This window comes from Lissotriton vulgaris, chromosome 3_1 (genome assembly GCF_964263255.1).
Source record: "Lissotriton vulgaris chromosome 3_1, aLisVul1.2, whole genome shotgun sequence".
Classification (NCBI taxonomy): domain Eukaryota; kingdom Metazoa; phylum Chordata; class Amphibia; order Caudata; family Salamandridae; genus Lissotriton; species Lissotriton vulgaris.
The window spans coordinates 56,526,905-56,546,927 of NC_141689.1; positions in this window are offsets into that span (position 1 = coordinate 56,526,905).

Below are 20,023 nucleotides of genomic sequence, written 5' to 3' on the forward strand. Positions count from 1 at the left end.
CAATGTCTGTTGCTAGTCTCATAAATAACAAAAGGAAATTGCCAGTACTGATATCAATAAGTAATATACATGAATTCAAACACAGTACCTGAAACAACATTCAAGACCGGGAGCTAGTCAATAGCTTTTATTATTCTTTAAGACTTTGTCAGCAGAAAATCATATTTTATCAAATGCATATTCAAAAACAAACATATAATACATGCTAAGCGGGAGCTCAATTTTGGGGATCATTCATCATATCAGGCATATCACAAGCATACGGCATACAACCATTCATTGGGGAAAGGGATGCAATGACTACAAAAGCTACAAAAAATGCAAAAAGATGCAATATTTACAATATAATGACAGGCACAAGACAAAGGGAATACAAAAGAAAAGCCAAAGTCTGCGGAGCAATTGAAAAGTGTTATCATTTAGACGTTAATCCAACAGAGGGTACATTCCTATATCAAATTCGGATATCCAAGGTACTTTGTTAATCATTAAGTAAGGGTAATGTACACAAAACAGTGATAAGCAACAGGAATCCTTTCATTAGAGCTTATCACTCTTGCAGACAGCGGTATGGCTATGTCTGGGGCCCACAGCCATACCGCTGTCTGCAAGAGTGATAAGCTCTAATGAAAGGATTCCTGTTGCTTATCACTGTTTTGTGTACATTACCCTTACTTAATGATTAACAAAGTACCTTGGATATCCGAATTTGATATAGGAATGTACCCTCTGTTGGATTAACGTCTAAATGATAACACTTTTCAATTGCTCCGCAGACTTTGGCTTTTCTTTTGTATTCCCTTTGTCTTGTGCCTGTCATTATATTGTAAATATTGCATCTTTTTGCATTTTTTGTAGCTTTTGTAGTCATTGCATCCCTTTCCCCAATGAATGGTTGTATGCCGTATGCTTGTGATATGCCTGATATGATGAATGATCCCCAAAATTGAGCTCCCGCTTAGCATGTATTATATGTTTGTTTTTGAATATGCATTTGATAAAATATGATTTTCTGCTGACAAAGTCTTAAAGAATAATAAAAGCTATTGACTAGCTCCCGGTCTTGAATGTTGTTTCAGGTACTGTGTTTGAATTCATGTATATTACTTATTGATATCAGTACTGGCAATTTCCTTTTGTTATTTATGATTACGGCTCAGCCATACTGATTAGAGCCAACCCTTAGTTGTTCTTTTGTTGCTAGTCTCAGCAGAGAGGCCAATAGCTTGCCTAACTTGAGAACACACATGAGGAGATGGCTAGGGTTAGGAAGCGTGCACCAACCACGTCCCTTCTAGAACACCACTCGCCAGGCCTCCTAATGCTGTGCAGTGCACCATGATTTTCACAAATACTTGTGCACCGAGGCTTACAAGTGGGACCTCTCGAGGCCCGGCAGCTCACAGATCTCTGGCCAGGAATGTCACGCTTGTTCGTGGAGACCGTCTCTCAGCGCGCCCCTCTCTAAATCTGGGACTGAACTCCTAACTGGAGTCAAATGGACTTTGTACCACAGTGCGCTCTGGTTGCAGAGGGGACACGTCAGACCTGTTTGGGTCCAGTCACTGTTTAATTAAAAAGATTATTAAGCGCTTAGTAACGGGAGGAGAGGGTGTGAACATGGCTGTAGCGTTGGCAAGGGGTAGGGACAACCTATGCCACAGAGTGGGGCCTAACTTGACCTGCGTGCAATGCCTGACATGGACACTAGCTGGTGGTTAGGGACGAAGACCCCGAGGCGGTCTTGAGGCAGTCTCGCGCCCGTTTATTTATACCTGGGGCGTGACCCGCCCTCATGCTGTGTGCGTGCATGCGTGCGTGTGTGGACGGGCCGGGTGGCTCCGTCAGTACATCCCTCCAAACTCACAGTTCTTTAGTCCCGGTTACTTTACTGTCCCAGAGACACAGAGACCCCATGCATAGTCCTTAAGTCTCTGACTGGGGGTTGGATTGGGTCGAAGATTATACCTCCGGCTCCGCGGCTCTGCGATTGACTCTTCGTTTTCCGGGTCCTCTGTGGTACTTGGTGAGTTCGCTGGACTGACACTAAGCTCCGAGGCAGGTCTGGGCACCGATGCTTCCCGAACAGGTTGGTCCCTCGGCGTCCCAGGGGGCGTCAGATCTGTGTCGCTCGAGGTTCCTTCTCCAGAGATCCGTTTGAACCACAACACATTCCTCGTCACAGCTCTCATGACACGTGTGGCCGACACCATGGTGCCGTGGATGTTCACGACTTCCCACACCTCGGGTTCAAATGTCGTCTGATATTTCCAGTTGTGCAGACGAGTCTTTAACACCATGCGGTCGCCGACCTTAAGTGGTCTGACCTGGGCATGTCGCGCTCTGCTGGCTCTTTCATTGGTGTTTCTCCTGCGGTTCTGAGTTGCCTCATGGTCTAGCTCGGGGGCTCTCCAGGCGGGGCTCGTCGGTATGCAGTCTTTTGGTATTCTCCTAAACATGACGTGCGCCGGCGCACACTTGGTGGTACAGTGTGGGGTTTGTCGATATGTGCTTAGGAACTGGGCCAGGCACTCTTCCGGCGCTTCTCCCTGCTCCACACCAATCTTGAGGGCTCGGTTCATGATCCTCATGAACCTCTCGGCATCGCCGTTTGCCTGTGGCCACTGGGGTGTGATCTTCCTGTGGTTGATTCCTCTCCTGCTCATGTATGTTTTGAAGTCGTTGCCTTTATAAGGCGGCACATTGTCCGATTTTATCTCGTTTAGGAAACCTAGCATGGCAAAAGTGCGGTCTAGTGCTGTCTTCACGTGGCTGAATGCCGTGGAGGGTACCACCTCGACTACTGGAAACCTGGAGCATGAGTCAATGAGAACTAGGGCTTGTCGTCCGTCAGGGAATGATCCGAAGTCCATGCTTATCTTCGACCATGGGGTCTCCCATGGGTCCTCCGTGATGACCGGGTGCGGAGCAGGTTCTTGGCTGGTGATGATACACGAGTGACAGTTTTGGATTTCGGTTTCCACCGCACTGTCGAGTCCCGGGAACCATACCCGGCAACGCAGGCGGGCCTTTGTCTTTGCTACTCCTTGATGACCTTGGTGAGTGAGGCGAACTACTTCTTTCTGCAGGCTCGACGGTATGACAATGGTGGTGCCTCGCAACACCACTCCATGGGGTCCCACACTTAGTTTGCTCTGAGCTCGCCACATCTGTTGCCGAAAGGTCTGTTCTTCCTGCATGAGTGCACTGTAACCATCCAGGAAATGCTTCCAGGAATGACTTTCGAGTGTGGCTTTTACCCTTCTGAGGCATTCATCTCGGTCCGTGGCCTCACCTATCGCCTCAAGCGTGAGTGCTTTGGGACACGCATCCTGTGACAGTGACCTGACAAACTCCTCCACTTCCTCTCCGTCTTCTAGCTCCGATGTGGGAGAGGGTTGCCCTGGATGTCTTGACAAGAAATCCGCCGGGTTGTCCGCGCCGGGGCGGAAGATGACTTCGAAGCGATAGGGTTGAAGCTGGACGGCCCATCTTTCGATCCTGGGTGGCGCAAGCCTGGCGGAGCCTCCGAACAGCGGCACGAGCGGCTTGTGGTCCGTGATGACTTTGAACTCGTGGCCAAACAGGTATAAGTTAAAATGCTGACACGCCCATTTGATGGCGAGCACCTCCCTTTCTATTTGTGCGTACCTTATCTCCGTCTGTGTTAGTGCTCGGCTCGCATACGAGGTGGGAGCCCACTCCTGGTTTTCCGTCTTTTGCATCAGGACTGCACCTAGCCCCACCGGGCTAGCATCTACTACAACCTCTGTTTGTCTATGCGATCTGAAGTACGCCATGACCTTGTCGTCTATGAGGGCGTCCTTGACTGCTCGGAAAGCCTTGTCCTCCTTCCCTGACCATGACCACGGATGCCCAGCCTTGGTGAGTGTGCGTAGGGGTTCCGACAGGGACGCCAAGTTGGGGATGAAGCAACCACAATAAGTGGCCATCCCTAAGAAGCTGCGGACTTCGGTCGCATACGTTGGCTTTGGTGCTGCCCTGATGGCATCCGCTTTCCTTGGGTCTACTTTCAGGCCGTCTCGGGAGAATACGTAACTAAAAAACTCCACTGATTCGTTGTAGAAAGAACACTTTTCCCTGTGTAGGGTAAGGCCATGCTCAGCAAGCCTCCGCAGGGTGGCCCTAAGGTGTCCGTGGTGCTCTTCAAGCGTCTTGGAGAAAACAAGAATGTCATCACTCAAGTTGATGACTCCTGGAAGTCCCGATAGTGTCTCCCTGATTGCATTTTGAAATACTTCGGCGGCCGAGGAGACACCGAAGCTCAGACGCTTGTACCTGCGGAGGCCTACGTGGGTCGAGAAGGTTGTGATGTTCCGGCTGTCGGGGTGTAGCTCGAGCTGGTGGTATCCAGCAATGAGGTCCAGCTAAGAGAACCAGCGAGCCCCATTTAGATCTGCCACTATATCGTCCATCATTGGCGTGAGGTGCCTCTCCCTCTTGATGGCCTTGTTAGGGAGGCGCATATCCACACAGAGTCTTATGGCACCGGGTTGCTTTGGCTTGGGGGCCACCACGAGGGGCGATACCCAGGGAGTGGGCCCAGAAACTTTCTCTATCGCCCCGAGTTCCTCTAGTTTCTTCAGCTCGGCTTCCACCTGCGGCCGCAGGTGAAAGGGAACCCTTCGGTGCCCCAGTGCCGTTGGTTTCACCGTGTGGTCGATGTGCAACTTGAACGTCTTTCCCTTCAGGCGGCCTAACCCTTGAAAGAGCGCTGGGAATTCGTCTAGCATGGCATCCGCATGTCGCTCGTGTATCTGGTTGGCGAAGAACACCAGTTGCAGGTCCTCCGCTGTATGGCAGCTGAGGAGCGTGCCCCACTTGCCGCCTGTCACATGGAACTTGGTGTTTACTTCTTGGCCGTTACAGGCGACTGTAACTATATAACAATATGAAGGAGTACCACCAAAGACAAGGCTAGATAGCCAATATTGGTGGAATGAGACACTAGTGTAAAAGAAGAAGTCCTCCTTTGTTTTTAAGGAACCCCTCACTCACCGACCTGGTCGGTGACATGCTTCATCATCGGGGCCACCTTGACAGCCGAGTGCCGCCAAGGTGTGCTGCGACACCTGGAATACAGTGGAGCGGGTATGTGAGTGATGAATGTGAAAAAAGAAAAAAAGTCAGTGAGTTAAAAATTGTCCTGGTATGACTTATCCAAATATTATTTATTCTAAGGCTACTGGACAATATTAAAAACAGTGTTGATACAGTAAAGGCTTTAATAGGACCTAGTGTATCTGTGGTATGTGTTAGGTCTACATGTTTCAAACCAAATGGGAGTTACCGGTTTTTCTTCAGGACCAAAATGATGCAAAAGGAGTTGGGTGGTCAGGGTACACTAACACCCTGCCATACCTGCAACCCTTTCAGGACCCTAAGTAGCAAAATAGCTAAATGGGTAAATATAACTGTAACCCAAATGTGGTTACAAAAAATTTAAAAATTCCACAATGGAGAAATGTTTGCTGCAAGGGGATTGAGGGGAAGCTACAGAGTTTCAAAACGTATTAGTTTCTCTGGTCGGTAAAAGGCTGATAACCTACTTCGCTCCCTCCGTGCACCCGTTACAGGCGACTGTCACATCAATTACTCCTCGCAGGGGCAGCGGATCATCACAGTCATACGTGTATATTCTTGCTTTTGATGGTGATTGTGAGAAGTTGGCCTGGTATATAATGCTCACTAATTCTAGTGATCACTTTGTACCATGCCAAGCAACCCTTATGATGATTGGTTGTAATTCAACCTTGTAGACCAGTTATCCTAATGGTAACGTGGACAAAGCAGTCTTAGGCTAAACTCTGAAAGGCATGTGAAGCCAGCTGTTATACCATACACAACCCCCTTGAATACCAAATGAAAGGGACACCACACAGATATATATTGAAAATATATATTGATTTATTAACTATAAAATCCCCTGGACTCTTTATGAGCACAGAAGCACAAGCGTAAAATCACAAGACAGTTTAAAATACACAAAAGTTGCACAATATGGATGAGCCCTAGGGGCCACCTAAACCATATACTAAATAAGTGGTATAAGAGATACCAGGAGGAAAGTGAAGAGGCCTAGGGCCTTGGGAATCGCTGGAGCTATTCGAGACTGGAAATAACTAAGTCGGGAAAGGCCCACGGGACTCGGGTGCAGTGTTCAAAGTGCACGCACTTCTCAATACAAAGTCTATGGTGCGTAAAAAGCACAAAGTTAGAAAGTTAGGAACCTTCCGAGTGACCTACGGAGCTGAAACTTAAAACACAGGCCCTTGGGATGTGTACCAGTGCAGGAGCACCGGCGGAGCTGAGTTACCTCACCCACAGGAAGCGGGTGCACAGGGTCGAAGATGTGTCGGGTTTCGTCACGCTGGTCGATGGTGCTTGGAGCAGGAGATGCTGCAGGCGGCTCGATGAGAAGAGTTCCGGTGGATCCAAGGGTGGATCTGTAGATGTGAAGACCTGAAAGCAGAGGGGACAGTGTTCAAAGTCACTAGCCAGTGACTACCGTGGAACCAGATTGGAACCAGGCGATGTCGTGTGCAAACAGGCGTTGTCGGGTAGCTTCTTTCTGCAGCCACGTGGATACCCGGGGTCGAGGACGTCCAGGAGTCGGTCACGAGCTGTCCCACGTAGGCTTCTCGCTGTTGGCGGTGTCGGCGACCTGATCGGAGCAAACAGGCCTTGGCAAATGCAAGCCACGCAGAAGTTGAAAGATGCTGTTCACTCGGACCAGCAAGGTCAGAGCGGGTGCTCCTTTTCACAGGAGCTTGGGTAGGTCTGGAGCAACCAGACCTGCTGTTTAAATCTTCGGGTTCGTCGCCAAGATGGCCGCTGGCCGCGTGGCTAGTGGCCGGGATGGCGCGTCGAGTGGCACAGTGCAAAAGGGCCCCACGCAGATCGTGGAGATGCTGGGGGGCTGATCTTCGGTGCAAGGGCTGCTCGGTGGTGGGGGTTCTCAGTCCCCAAAGCACAACGTCGAGGATGCCTCAGAAGCTGCGCAGTCAGCTTTACGAGTGTCTTCCAAGAGGTCCGGTCCCACGTCACTCGGTGCCTCCACGGGTCCCTTCTTTGCAGGGACTGTGGATCGGGCTCTGAGAGGTCTGGGAATCTGGTTCTTGTCGGGCTCTGGGCTCGGGCTCCGGCGGGAGGCGGCGGCAAAGCAGACGTCGAGTTGCTGGTTGGTACCTGTGTTCACAGGGTGGTCACTCCTTGGCCACAAGGGAGATTCTTCTTCAGTCTTCTGTGCAGCAGAATGTCGAAGTCCAGTCTTCTTCTTAGTTTAAGTTGATTTCGGGATGATCTGCTGTGCAATGGCACTGCTCCCCCTCTTATTCCAATCTAGGGGGTGGATCACCTACTAGGTCCCTCCTCTGGGAGGAACCAGGAAGGGGGGCGGTTACACCCCCTTTCCTTTGTCCAGCTCCGCGCCAGGACTGGGGCTGGAAGGCCCCAGAACCGGTTTGGGCTGGCCTATGCACGGGGACACCTTGTGTGCCCCGGGCATGTCTGATTCTATTCAGCCCTGTCCTACCCAATACACAAAATCCTGTCTGGGGTGGTGCTCGCACCTCCCAAGGCAGGAAACCCTTTGTCCAGGCCACCATCTGCCGAGTTTCGGTCAGCAGCAGGAGGCCAGACTTGTGTCTGTGGTGGCAGCGTCCATTTTGTGAAGCTGAGGCTCTGTTTAACTTTAACCGGGGTTAAGGCTACGCACATGTCGTGTCCCTCTAGAAGGGTGGAATGCTATCCCCGTCGCCAGAATTGGCGAGGGGATAGTATTCCAATTCGTATGACACCTTACTCGACATGTTTTGATAAAGCCAAACCAAAGATAGCATTTAACCGCGAGGATTATAATGCACTTAAGAGTATATGGTATGGCAATATCCCGGAACAGCTTAGGGAGTGGTTCCCGACAGCTGCAGACAGGCTCAGCTCATGCTAGAGCACCATCTCACATATTTCCAAGCACTCTGCCTCCAGGATTGATGAGGCCTTCCATAGGAGTGGCTGATAGGAACATATGTGTCCAGTTTAGGGTTAGGCACAGACATACTGTACCTAAGTAAGAGGTGGTTACACCGACTTACCCCAGCTGAGTGATCAGCCAGTTGTGTCACAGATGGAGGCCAGGCCAGGGGTGGCACAATACGTGCTGCAGCCCCTGGTAGGCCTTGGATACACCTATGCCCTGGGCACCTAGGGTGCACTATTACAGGGGCTCATAAGGTGAACCAGTTCCAATTCGTAATGCACCTAGAGTGCATGGGCATCAATTTAGAGAGAGAACAGCAGGCTGTGGGTCTGATTAGCAGGCCCACAGCCACATTAAGTCAGAAACCAGTGAAGCAAAAAGCAAAAATTTGGGGTGACCATAGGATAGCAGACCCTACTCTCCTACATAACCCCCCCCCAAACGCAGGGACATTAGACTAACCTTGACCAGTTGTGTCTTCATGTTCTAAGTGGAAGTACCTGGAGAGACCATCTGCGTTGCCATGGTCAGTCCCTGGGCGGTGCTCCACTGTAAAGTCCATCCCCTGTAGGGAAATGGACCACCTGAGTAGTTTGGGGTTTTCACCCTTCATCTGATTAAGCCATAGGAGGGGCTTGTGGTCGGTCTGAATCTTGAAGTGAGTGCCAAATAAGTATGGTCTCAACTTCTTCAGGGCCCACACCACAGCAAAGGCCTCCCTCTCTATAGCTGACCAACGTTTCTCTCTGGGGGTCAGCCTTCTGCTAATGAAAGCAATGGGCTGGTCCTGGCCATCTACATTAAGCTGTGAAAGCACTGCTCCCACTCCCAACTCAGAAGCATCTGTTTGGACAATGAACTCTCTTGAGTAGTCAGGACTCTTCAGGATAGGTGCAGAGCACATGGCCTTCTTCAGGTCATCAAATGCCTTTTGACAGATTTCTGTCCACTGAACCTTTTTGGGCATCTTCTTGGATGTCAGATCATTAAGAGGAGTCACAATGGACCCATAGTTCTTAACAAACTTCCTGTAGTACCCAGTCAGGCCCAAGAAAGCTCTGACCTGAGTCTGGGTAGTTGGAGGGGACCAGTCCTTGATGGTCTGGATCTTACTCTCCAGTGGTTGAACTTGGCCTCCACCTACAAGGTGGCCCAGGTATACAACCTTGCTCTGCCCTATCTGGCACTTTGTTGCCTTGATAGTGAGGCCTGCCTTCTGCAGAGCCTCAAGCACTTCCTTCAGGTGGATCAGGTGATCCTCCCAGGTGGAGCTAAAGACAGCAATATCGTCCAGATAAGCTGCACAAAAGTCATCCAACCCAGTGAGGACTTGGTTCACCAACCTTTGGAAGGTGGCAGGTGCATTTTTCAAACCAAAGGGCATCACCACAAACTGATAATGCCCACTAGGGGTAGAAAATGCTGTCTTGGCTTTAGACTCCTCAGCTAACCTGATTTGCCAGTAGCCAGCTGTTAAGTCAAATGTGCTCAAATATTTGGCAGAAGCCAACTTGTCAATGAGCTCATCTGCCCTTGGAATAGGGTGTGCATCTGTCCTGGTGACAGCATTGAGTCCTCTGTAATCCACACAGAACCTCATCTCTCTCTTGCCATCTTTGGTGTGAGGTTTGGGGACCAGAACCACTGGGCTAGCCCAGGGGCTCTCTGAAGGCTCAATGACACCTAATTCCAGCATCTTTTGCACCTCAGTCTTTATACAGTCCCTGACGTGGTCAGGTTGCCTGTAAATCTTGCTCTTTACAGGAAGACTGTCACCAGTGTCCACCACATGGGTACACCAGTTAGTCTGACTGGGGGTCAAGGAGAACATATGCCTGTATGCCTGTAGAACTTGTCTGCAGTCATGTTGCTGATGTTCAGTGAGGCTGCCACCTAAGGCCACACCATCAACTGAGCCATCCTCAGGGTTCTGAGTGAGCAGGTCTGGGAGAGGGTCACTCTCTTCCTCCTGTCCCTCATCTGTAGCCATGAGCAAGCCCATGTCTGCCCTGCTGACATATGCCTTCAATCTGTTCACATGGAGCACCCTGTGGGGGCTCCTGGGAGTTCCTAGGTCCACCAAGTAGGTAACCTCTCCCTTCTTTTCCAGAATTGTATGGGGTCCAGACCATTTGTCTTGGAGTGCTGCTGGGGCCACTGGCTCCAACACCCATACCTTCTGTCCAGGCTGAAATTCAACAAGGACAGCCTTTTGGTCATGCCAAGCTTTTTGTAATTCTTGGCTAGCCTCAAGGTTTTTGGATGCCTTTTCCATGTACTCTGCCATCCTGGAGCGGAGACCAAGTACATAGTCCACTATGTCCTGTTTAGGCTTTTTGAGAGGTAACTCCCATCCTTCCTTCACAAGACACAGGGGTCCTCTTACAGGGTGCCCAAACAACAATTCAAAGGGGCTGAAGCCAACCCCCTTTTGAGGGACCTCTCTGTAAGCGAACAAAAGGCAGGGCAGAAGGATGTCCCATCTTCGCCTGAGCTTTTCAGGTAATCCTTTAATCATGCCCTTTAGGGTCTTGTTAAATCTCTCAACAAGCCCATTGCATTGTGGGTGGTAAGGAGTGGTGAACTTGTAGTTTACACCACATTCCTTCCACATAGCTGTCAAATATCCAGACATGAAGTTGGTACCTCTATCTGATATTACCTCCTTAGGAAACCCCACTCTGGAGAAAACTCCAAGTAGGGCCCTGGCCACAACAGGAGCTGTTGTGGTCCTAAGGGGAATTGCCTCTGGGTACCTGGTGGCATGATCCACTACCACCAGTATGAATCTGTGCCCAGATGCTGTAGGGGGATCCATTGGACCAACAATATCAATCCCCACTCTCTCAAAGGGAACCCCCACCACAGGTAGTGGTATCAGGGGGGCCTTTGTTGTTCCACCTGCTTTACCACTGGCTTGGCAGGTTTCACAGGAGCGACAAAACTCCTTGGTGTCTTCAGACATGTGAGGCCAGTGAAAGTGAGGGACAAGCCTGTCCCAAGTCTTGTTCTGGCCTAGGTGTCCTGCTAAAGGAATATCATGGGCCAAGGTGAGTAGGAAGCCCCTAAATTGCAGAGGTATAACCAACCTCCTGGTAGCACCAGGCTTGGGGTCTCTAGCCTCTGAATAAAGGAGTCCATCGTCCCAATATACTTTATGGGCACCTTGAGCATTCCCAGCAGCCTCAGCAGCAGCCTGCTGTCTGAGGGGTTCAAGAGAAGGACAGGTTAACTGAGCCTGCCCCAAGTCTGCCCTAGAAGGTCCCCCTGTCCCCAGAAACTCAACCTGATCAGGTTCAAGTTCTTCAGGGACAGTTCCTTCAGGGGTCTCTAGATCAGTTTCCTGTGAAGCCTGATCCTCACTTGTAGGCAGTTGGGAAGGCACAGCCTTAACCCTCCTGTTCTTCTTCTTGGGAGGTACTTGGTCCATTGTTCCAGGATCCAAGACCTGAGGTTCAGAGAGGCACTTTTTGGCCTGTGACCTGGTCACAGCAAGGACATGTGATGATATCCCTAACATCTCTGCATGAGTCCTGTACTCAACTTCTGACCATAGAGAGTTCTCCAGGTCATTGCCCAACAAACATTCTACTGGGAGATCAGCACTAACCACAACTTTCTTTAGGCCAGTTACCCCTCCCCAGGAAAAGTTAACAAGTGCCACACTATGTGTAGTAGTGACATTGCTGGCATTGGTCACCAGGTAATCATCGCCTGGCATGTATTGTCCAGGGTCCACAAAGTTAGGTGTCACCATAGTGACACTGGCACATGTGTCCCTGTAAGCTTGAGCCACTTTGTTGTTAATCAAAGGTGTCTGTCTGTATTTGCCCAGGTTACTGGGACTTATGTCAGGGGTCAAATCTATGTCCCCTTCACAAACCAGAACAGCCTGTGTAAGGGTTCTGACTAGGTCAGAATCTCCTTCAGTTCCCAAAGTGATTCCCACTAAACCCTTGGCTTGAGGACCAACACTGCTAACTGTACTAGTGGGTGCAGGTGCCTTAGGGGCTGCAGTGTTGGGGGCTCCACCCTTTTTACACTCACTTGTCCAGTGAGAGGTGTTCTTACAAGTTTTACACCAGGGTTTCTTCTGACCTTCTTTCTTCTTCTTCTTGGAAGTTTGGGACCCACCCTCTGTCTCAGTTTGGGGCCCTGTTGAAGACTTCTGGTCTTTAGCTTTCTGCTCCCCACCCTTCTGGTCTGTTTTCTTCTGGTCACCACCCTGGTTCTGGTTCTGGTTCTTTTGCTTAACTCTGGTTCTTACCCATTTATCTGCCCTCTTTCCCAATTCTTGGGGAGAGGTCAAATCTGAGTCAACCAAATGTTGATGCAACTGCTGGTTCTGACAATTATTTAAAATTTGTTCTCTCATCAGCAAATTGTACAATCCTTCATAGTCTGTAACCTTGCTTCCCAGCAACCATCCCTCCAGAGCCTTAGTGGCACACTCAACAAATTCAGACCAGTCCTGAGTCTGTGTCTTCTGGGTATCTCTGAACATTAACCTGTACTGTTCAGTGGTTAAGCCTAACCCATCAATCAGAGCACTCTTCAGGACCAGGTAGTTTCTAGAATCCCCATCACTAACTGTGAGGAGTCTGTCTCGGCCTCTACCTTCAAAGGAGAGCCACAAGATTGCTGCCCACTGCTCCTGAGGGATCTGCTGTACTCTGCAGGCTCTCTCCATTGCAGTAATCCATTTATGGATGTCATCCCCAGCTTTGTAGGGGGGCACAATCTTACTCAGGTTTCTATTATCAAAAGACCTGTCTTTATCCTTGTGGATATTGCTGCCACCAGTGGGTTCTATTACCCCACTCTCTCTAGGCTGTCTTGCTCTAGCAAGTTTCTCCTTAGCCAGGGCAACCTCTAACTCTTGCCTCTGGATCCTAAGCTCAGCCTCTCTCATCTTGGCCTCATGTTCCCTTCTCTGAGGGCTAGTCATCTCCTTTCTGGAGTGACCATGAGAGCCTCTAGAGACATGGGAGGTGTTGGATTCACCTGAGTGATGCCTTCTCCTCCTATGGCCCTGGTTAAGTCCACCTGGGGGTCTGAATGGGTTGTTACCTGATTCATTCCCAAGTTGACTTAAGTTAGCCTGGTTCAGTCTACTGACCAGCACCTGACTATCTCTGTCATCATCTGACTCACTGCTTTCCACCTCCTCCTCCTCTTCTTCTTCTTCCTCTTCATCTACCTGAGGAGCTCCAGTGGTGGAGGCTTCCTCATCTACTAGGATGATAGGGGTAGGGGTGTCTACAGTGTCATCCTCTGAAGGATGGCCTCCTTCAGCATTCCCTGTGGGGTTTGCTTTAGAGGTCTTTAGAGCCTCAGACTGATCCAAGAGCTCTCTTAGGTGGTCTGTAGTAGGGGTAGGCCCTGTCTTCAGACCCCTTAAGACACAAAGCTGTCTTAATTCCTTAAAGGGAAAAATAGCAAACTGGGATGGTGCCCTTGGAGGGTCACTCTCAACAGGAGTAAGTCCACTGGACCCCTCTGTTCCAGACATTGCTCTAGTGTGGGTGGATGTGTTGCAATCTACCTACACTGGTGTTTTCCTACTAAACCTATCTAGTAGTTGTAGCTAGGGTGTGCTACTCCCTTTGCTCTACAACAACTAAGTTCAGTAGAACTTAAGTATACTAGTCTTGTTTTATATGTACCTAGCAGGTACCTGTATGATCTTTCAAATGATAATCTCAAAGATTGTAATGGTAAAACAACAGCAAGCTCAGATCCCAATCCGCTGCTCACCAATGTGAGAAGTTGGCCTGGTATATAATGCTCACTAATTCTAGTGATCACTTTGTACCATGCCAAGCAACCCTTATGATGATTGGTTGTAATTCAACCTTGTAGACCAGTTATCCTAATGGTAACGTGGACAAAGCAGTCTTAGGCTAAACTCTGAAAGGCATGTGAAGCCAGCTGTTATACCATACACAACCCCCTTGAATACCAAATGAAAGGGACACCACACAGATATATATTGAAAATATATATTGATTTATTAACTATAAAATCCCCTGGACTCTTTATGAGCACAGAAGCACAAGCGTAAAATCACAAGACAGTTTAAAATACACAAAAGTTGCACAATATGGATGAGCCCTAGGGGCCACCTAAACCATATACTAAATAAGTGGTATAAGAGATACCAGGAGGAAAGTGAAGAGGCCTAGGGCCTTGGGAATCGCTGGAGCTATTCGAGACTGGAAATAACTAAGTCGGGAAAGGCCCACGGGACTCGGGTGCAGTGTTCAAAGTGCACGCACTTCTCAATACAAAGTCTATGGTGCGTAAAAAGCACAAAGTTAGAAAGTTAGGAACCTTCCGAGTGACCTACGGAGCTGAAACTTAAAACACAGGCCCTTGGGATGTGTACCAGTGCAGGAGCACCGGCGGAGCTGAGTTACCTCACCCACAGGAAGCGGGTGCACAGGGTCGAAGATGTGTCGGGTTTCGTCACGCTGGTCGATGGTGCTTGGAGCAGGAGATGCTGAAGGCGGCTCGATGAGAAGAGTTCCGGTGGATCCAAGGGTGGATCTGTAGATGTGAAGACCTGAAAGCAGAGGGGACAGTGTTCAAAGTCACTAGCCAGTGACTACCGTGGAACCAGATTGGAACCAGGCGATGTCGTGTGCAAACAGGCGTTGTCGGGTAGCTTCTTTCTGCAGCCACGTGGATACCCGGGGTCGAGGACGTCCAGGAGTCGGTCACGAGCTGTCCCACGTAGGCTTCTCGCTGTTGGCGGTGTCGGCGACCTGATCGGAGCAAACAGGCCTTGGCAAATGCAAGCCACGCAGAAGTTGAAAGATGCTGTTCACTCGGACCAGCAAGGTCAGAGCGGGTGCTCCTTTTCACAGGAGCTTGGGTAGGTCTGGAGCAACCAGACCTGCTGTTTAAATCTTCGGGTTCGTCGCCAAGATGGCCGCTGGCCGCGTGGCTAGTGGCCGGGATGGCGCGTCGAGTGGCACAGTGCAAAAGGGCCCCACGCAGATCGTGGAGATGCTGGGGGGCTGATCTTCGGTGCAAGGGCTGCTCGGTGGTGGGGGTTCTCAGTCCCCAAAGCACAACGTCGAGGATGCCTCAGAAGCTGCGCAGTCAGCTTTACGAGTGTCTTCCAAGAGGTCCGGTCCCACGTCACTCGGTGCCTCCACGGGTCCCTTCTTTGCAGGGACTGTGGATCGGGCTCTGAGAGGTCTGGGAATCTGGTTCTTGTCGGGCTCTGGGCTCGGGCTCCGGCGGGAGGCGGCAGCAAAGCAGACGTCGAGTTGCTGGTTGGTACCTGTGTTCACAGGGTGGTCACTCCTTGGCCACAAGGGAGATTCTTCTTCAGTCTTCTGTGCAGCAGAATGTCGAAGTCCAGTCTTCTTCTTAGTTTAAGTTGATTTCGGGATGATCTGCTGTGCAATGGCACTGCTCCCCCTCTTATTCCAATCTAGGGGGTGGATCACCTACTAGGTCCCTCCTCTGGGAGGAACCAGGAAGGGGGGCGGTTACACCCCCTTTCCTTTGTCCAGCTCCGCGCCAGGACTGGGGCTGGAAGGCCCCAGAACCGGTTTGGGCTGGCCTATGCACGGGGACACCTTGTGTGCCCCGGGCATGTCTGATTCTATTCAGCCCTGTCCTACCCAATACACAAAATCCTGTCTGGGGTGGTGCTCGCACCTCCCAAGGCAGGAAACCCTTTGTCCAGGCCACCATCTGCCGAGTTTCGGTCAGCAGCAGGAGGCCAGACTTGTGTCTGTGGTGGCAGCGTCCATTTTGTGAAGCTGAGGCTCTGTTTAACTTTAACCGGGGTTAAGGCTACGCACATGTCGTGTCCCTCTAGAAGGGTGGAATGCTATCCCCGTCGCCAGAATTGGCGAGGGGATAGTATTCCAATTCGTATGACACCTTACTCGACATGTTTTGATAAAGCCAAACCAAAGATAGCATTTAACCGCGAGGATTATAATGCACTTAAGAGTATATGGTATGGCAATATCCCGGAACAGCTTAGGGAGTGGTTCCCGACAGCTGCAGACAGGCTCAGCTCATGCTAGAGCACCATCTCACATATTTCCAAGCACTCTGCCTCCAGGATTGATGAGGCCTTCCATAGGAGTGGCTGATAGGAACATATGTGTCCAGTTTAGGGTTAGGCACAGACATACTGTACCTAAGTAAGAGGTGGTTACACCGACTTACCCCAGCTGAGTGATCAGCCAGTTGTGTCACAGATGGAGGCCAGGCCAGGGGTGGCACAATACGTGCTGCAGCCCCTGGTAGGCCTTGGATACACCTATGCCCTGGGCACCTAGGGTGCACTATTACAGGGGCTCATAAGGTGAACCAGTTCCAATTCGTAATGCACCTAGAGTGCATGGGCATCAATTTAGAGAGAGAACAGCAGGCTGTGGGTCTGATTAGCAGGCCCACAGCCACATTAAGTCAGAAACCAGTGAAGCAAAAAGCAAAAATTTGGGGTGACCATAGGATAGCAGACCCTACTCTCCTACAGTGATAGTGACGGTCGGGAGGACAATTGTTCATACTGTACGTTGTCCATCACATTCACCGATGCGCCAGTATCAATTAGTGCTTGCACCGGGGATCCTTCAATCTGAACTTCGCACATGGGCGGGGGCCGTCTTCTCGAACCTTCCCGTCCCACAAACGAGACAAAGAACACCTCGTCATCATCGTCATCTATTCTGCATGCTGACTGGGCGGCGTCACCACTGGGCCCAGGGTCTTCGAGCGATAGTTGGCGCACTCCTTGGGCGACGCTTCTCCCGCTTTGGCCAGTCCGTCGATTGCCACTACTGCGGCACACCTTTGCGAAGTGGTTCAGTTTTCTGCAGTTAGAACAAGTCTTCCCTCTCGCGAAGCACCGACCATTCGATGGGTGGTCCATCCGGCAATTCCCACAGGCAGATTGCGAAGATGATGGCTGTTGGTTCTTCTGCGTGTTCGGGAATGGCCTCCTGCGGAGGACGTCAACGTGTTCCTCTTTCACCGACACGTGTTTTGCTGGCGCGGCAGGCCTGTCGAGAGCAGCTTGCATTGCTTCTGCTCGGGCTTTGGAGAGTTCGTGTGACCTGGCCAAAACGAGGATTTCATCCAAGCTTATCCGGGGCTGCCGTAGGATGAGGCGTCTCAGTTCAACCAATCTGCAGCCTTGTATGAGTTGCGCTCTGATTTCCAGCGTCCGGTCCGGCCGCTGGAAATCACAGGAGGTAGCCAACTTGCGAAGCCTCGCATAGTATACGTCGATCGACTCGCCTTCCGCTTGACGGGCCTGGCGCAGCTTGAACCATTCATAATCAGGGTTGGAGCGTGGGTCGAAATGGCGATTGAGTGCCGCGACCGGGGCTGTGTAGTCATCTTCATTACCTCTGTCCGGCAGGGTCTCGAACAGCTCATACAGTTCGTCACCTCCGAAGCACATGAGCAGTAAGCGCTTCACTTTTGCGCCCGTTTCACGCACTCCGACGAAGTAGTGCTCCAGCCGCCCCAACCATAGGCGCCAATGCGCAGCTGCTGTGGGCGGGTCTGCCAACTCGCTGAAGGGCGGGAGTGGCACAGCCATGGCATGTCCGGGCAGGGCAGGTGGGGCCTTGGCGACGGGGGCCAGAGCCTGCGCATTAAGTGGTATCGCTTGTTGTTGGACCGGAGCCTGTGGGGCCGGCGCATAGCCATCCGCCTGCACAATCTCCCTTGGCCCGTGGTAGCGGGTGGGCTACGTGTGGACGCAAACTCTGCACGTCGGCGTTTGGCCGTCTGAAGCAGTGGAGGTGTGGGTGGGCTTCCGTAGCCGCCAAGGGGTGTTGGGTGTGCACAACCCATGTAGTTATTGGCCACAGGGGAAAGGAGAGCCTTGAGGATGCGCAGTCCGGACACAGGAGTAGCACCAATTGCTTCCCCAGCAGGAGAAAAATGGGCCTCCGCGAGATGCGTGAGGATTAGCAGGCCAGCAAAGCACACGCCCGCGAGATGCGTGGGAGAACACAGGGGCGGGCTGTGCACGTCCGCGAACTTTGAGCGCGGAGGCGGGGTGCGCGTCTGGGGCCGATTCCTCCCCCCAGCTGACGCTCCTCCGACACCCGCGTGTTCCAGCGCCCACAGGCCTCGCGCTGCAGCGCGAATTCGTTGGGGACTGGGGCGTGTGGCAGGGCCCCTCCCAGGTACGCAGCGGGCGGCAGCCAACAGCAAGGTACTCACCCCGAGGAGGGGGCTCACCTGAGCGCCAAGGCAGGCGCGACGACCTCGTTGGCGGTCTGAAGGGGCCGGACAGGCCCAGGCGGCAGGGCCACCCACGTGGGTGACGAAGTGGTTCACAGCCGCAGGCTCGAGTGCAGGCAGTGTGAGCGCGGCGCCCAGGACACCGCAGGACACCCCATGCATGTCCGCGGGGCGAGGCGTGGGCAGAGTACCCGCCTCGTCGCCAGTGTAGCGTTGGCAAGGGGTAGGGACAACCTATACCACAGAGTGGGGCCTAACTTGACCTGCGTGCAATAACTGACACGGACACTAGCTGGTGGTTAGGGCCGAAGACCCCGAGGCGGTCTCGCGCCCATTTATTTATACCTGGGGCGTGACCCGCCCTCAGGCTGTGTGCGTGTGTGCGTGCGTGTGTGGACGGGCCGGGTGGCTCAGTCAGTACAATGGCGTCTCCACGGCTGATACTGCCCTCCCCCATGGGTGTGCTTCAGAAGAGACATGTAAGGGCTACACTGCTCTGTCTGGCATCAGTCCACGCTTGAGTTGACGCCATTCCCTCTTAATTTCTGCAACAACATCCAGCGCTGGTAGCGCTTCGAGGTGAAGGGATATGAACAGCCACAGGTGCGCTGCAGGTGTCTAGGTTCGGTCTTCCATGCACGCGGCTGGTGCTGCCAGGGCCTGATAAAACAAGGAAAACATGCTATTGTTAACAAGACATGCAGGGCAAGTGCCGGTCCGGCTAGAAGGGGTGGGACTGCGAGAGCCGATTCCGATGCGCGCCTTCGGATTGGGCCGCGCGACTTCACGTGAGCTGTCTACGGTAGAAGCTCACGCGCGCGACCCGAAGGCACGCGTCGGAATCCGACGCCGCCATAGGGAATGCTGGGCGCACGGCCAGCTCTTGTCTCCCCTTGTCTTGTTTTTTGGCTGAGACGCCGACTATAGTTCTCGCTGCGAGAACGGGCTTTTAGCGCGTTTGTCATAGCGAGGCCTAACAAAACTTACTATCTTCTTACCTTTGCTATTCCTGTCCACGATATTTGTGACATTACAATATTTCTGACCTGATATTTTGGTATCACGGTCTTTTTCATTTGGTACTTTGTCCAAACACCTTCAAGTATTCATTTGTGGCTTATTGCCTCTCAGCTTAGGGATCTATTTACATGGAGTCATAACATCTGTAGCCTTAACTGAGAATAATTCCATCTTTGAGCATTTCAAAAGCACACATTTATTAGATGTTTGTTACTTTTGGACCCCATTAGCTTAGAACTGAAGCTTATTACAATGTCAGCTTGTGGAAAAGGTATGCAGTCACATGTCACTTTAACAAGAAAATGTCCCTTTAGATGAAGAAAACTATTCGTTTTCAGGAAGGTTAGAAAATAAAGTAAACAGTAACCTGTTGGTCAGACCTTAGGCACATATATAAAGAAAGTGCACACTCAAAGCACCACTCAAGGCAAATACCCAGACTGTATGTTCATGAATGGCGGTCTTAGGACTATATATACATGAAGGGTGGGTATAAGACACTGAAGGAAGAGCTAGAAAGAACAACCTCCACATCATCAGACTGTGGAAGGGTGCAGAGGGTGACAGCCCATTTGCCACATAGAGAACTGACTGTCAGTGTCTGTTGCCTCACTCAAGCTTAGGGGCTGCAACACAGTGAAGTTGGTTCTGGTAGGGGCATGATTTCCCCAGAATAAACACTTGTGGTATGGCACTGCAGAACTATCTTCATGAAGGTAGCAAAATGCTATGCACACTTGGCCTATGATATGCTCCCTTTGTTCCCAATAG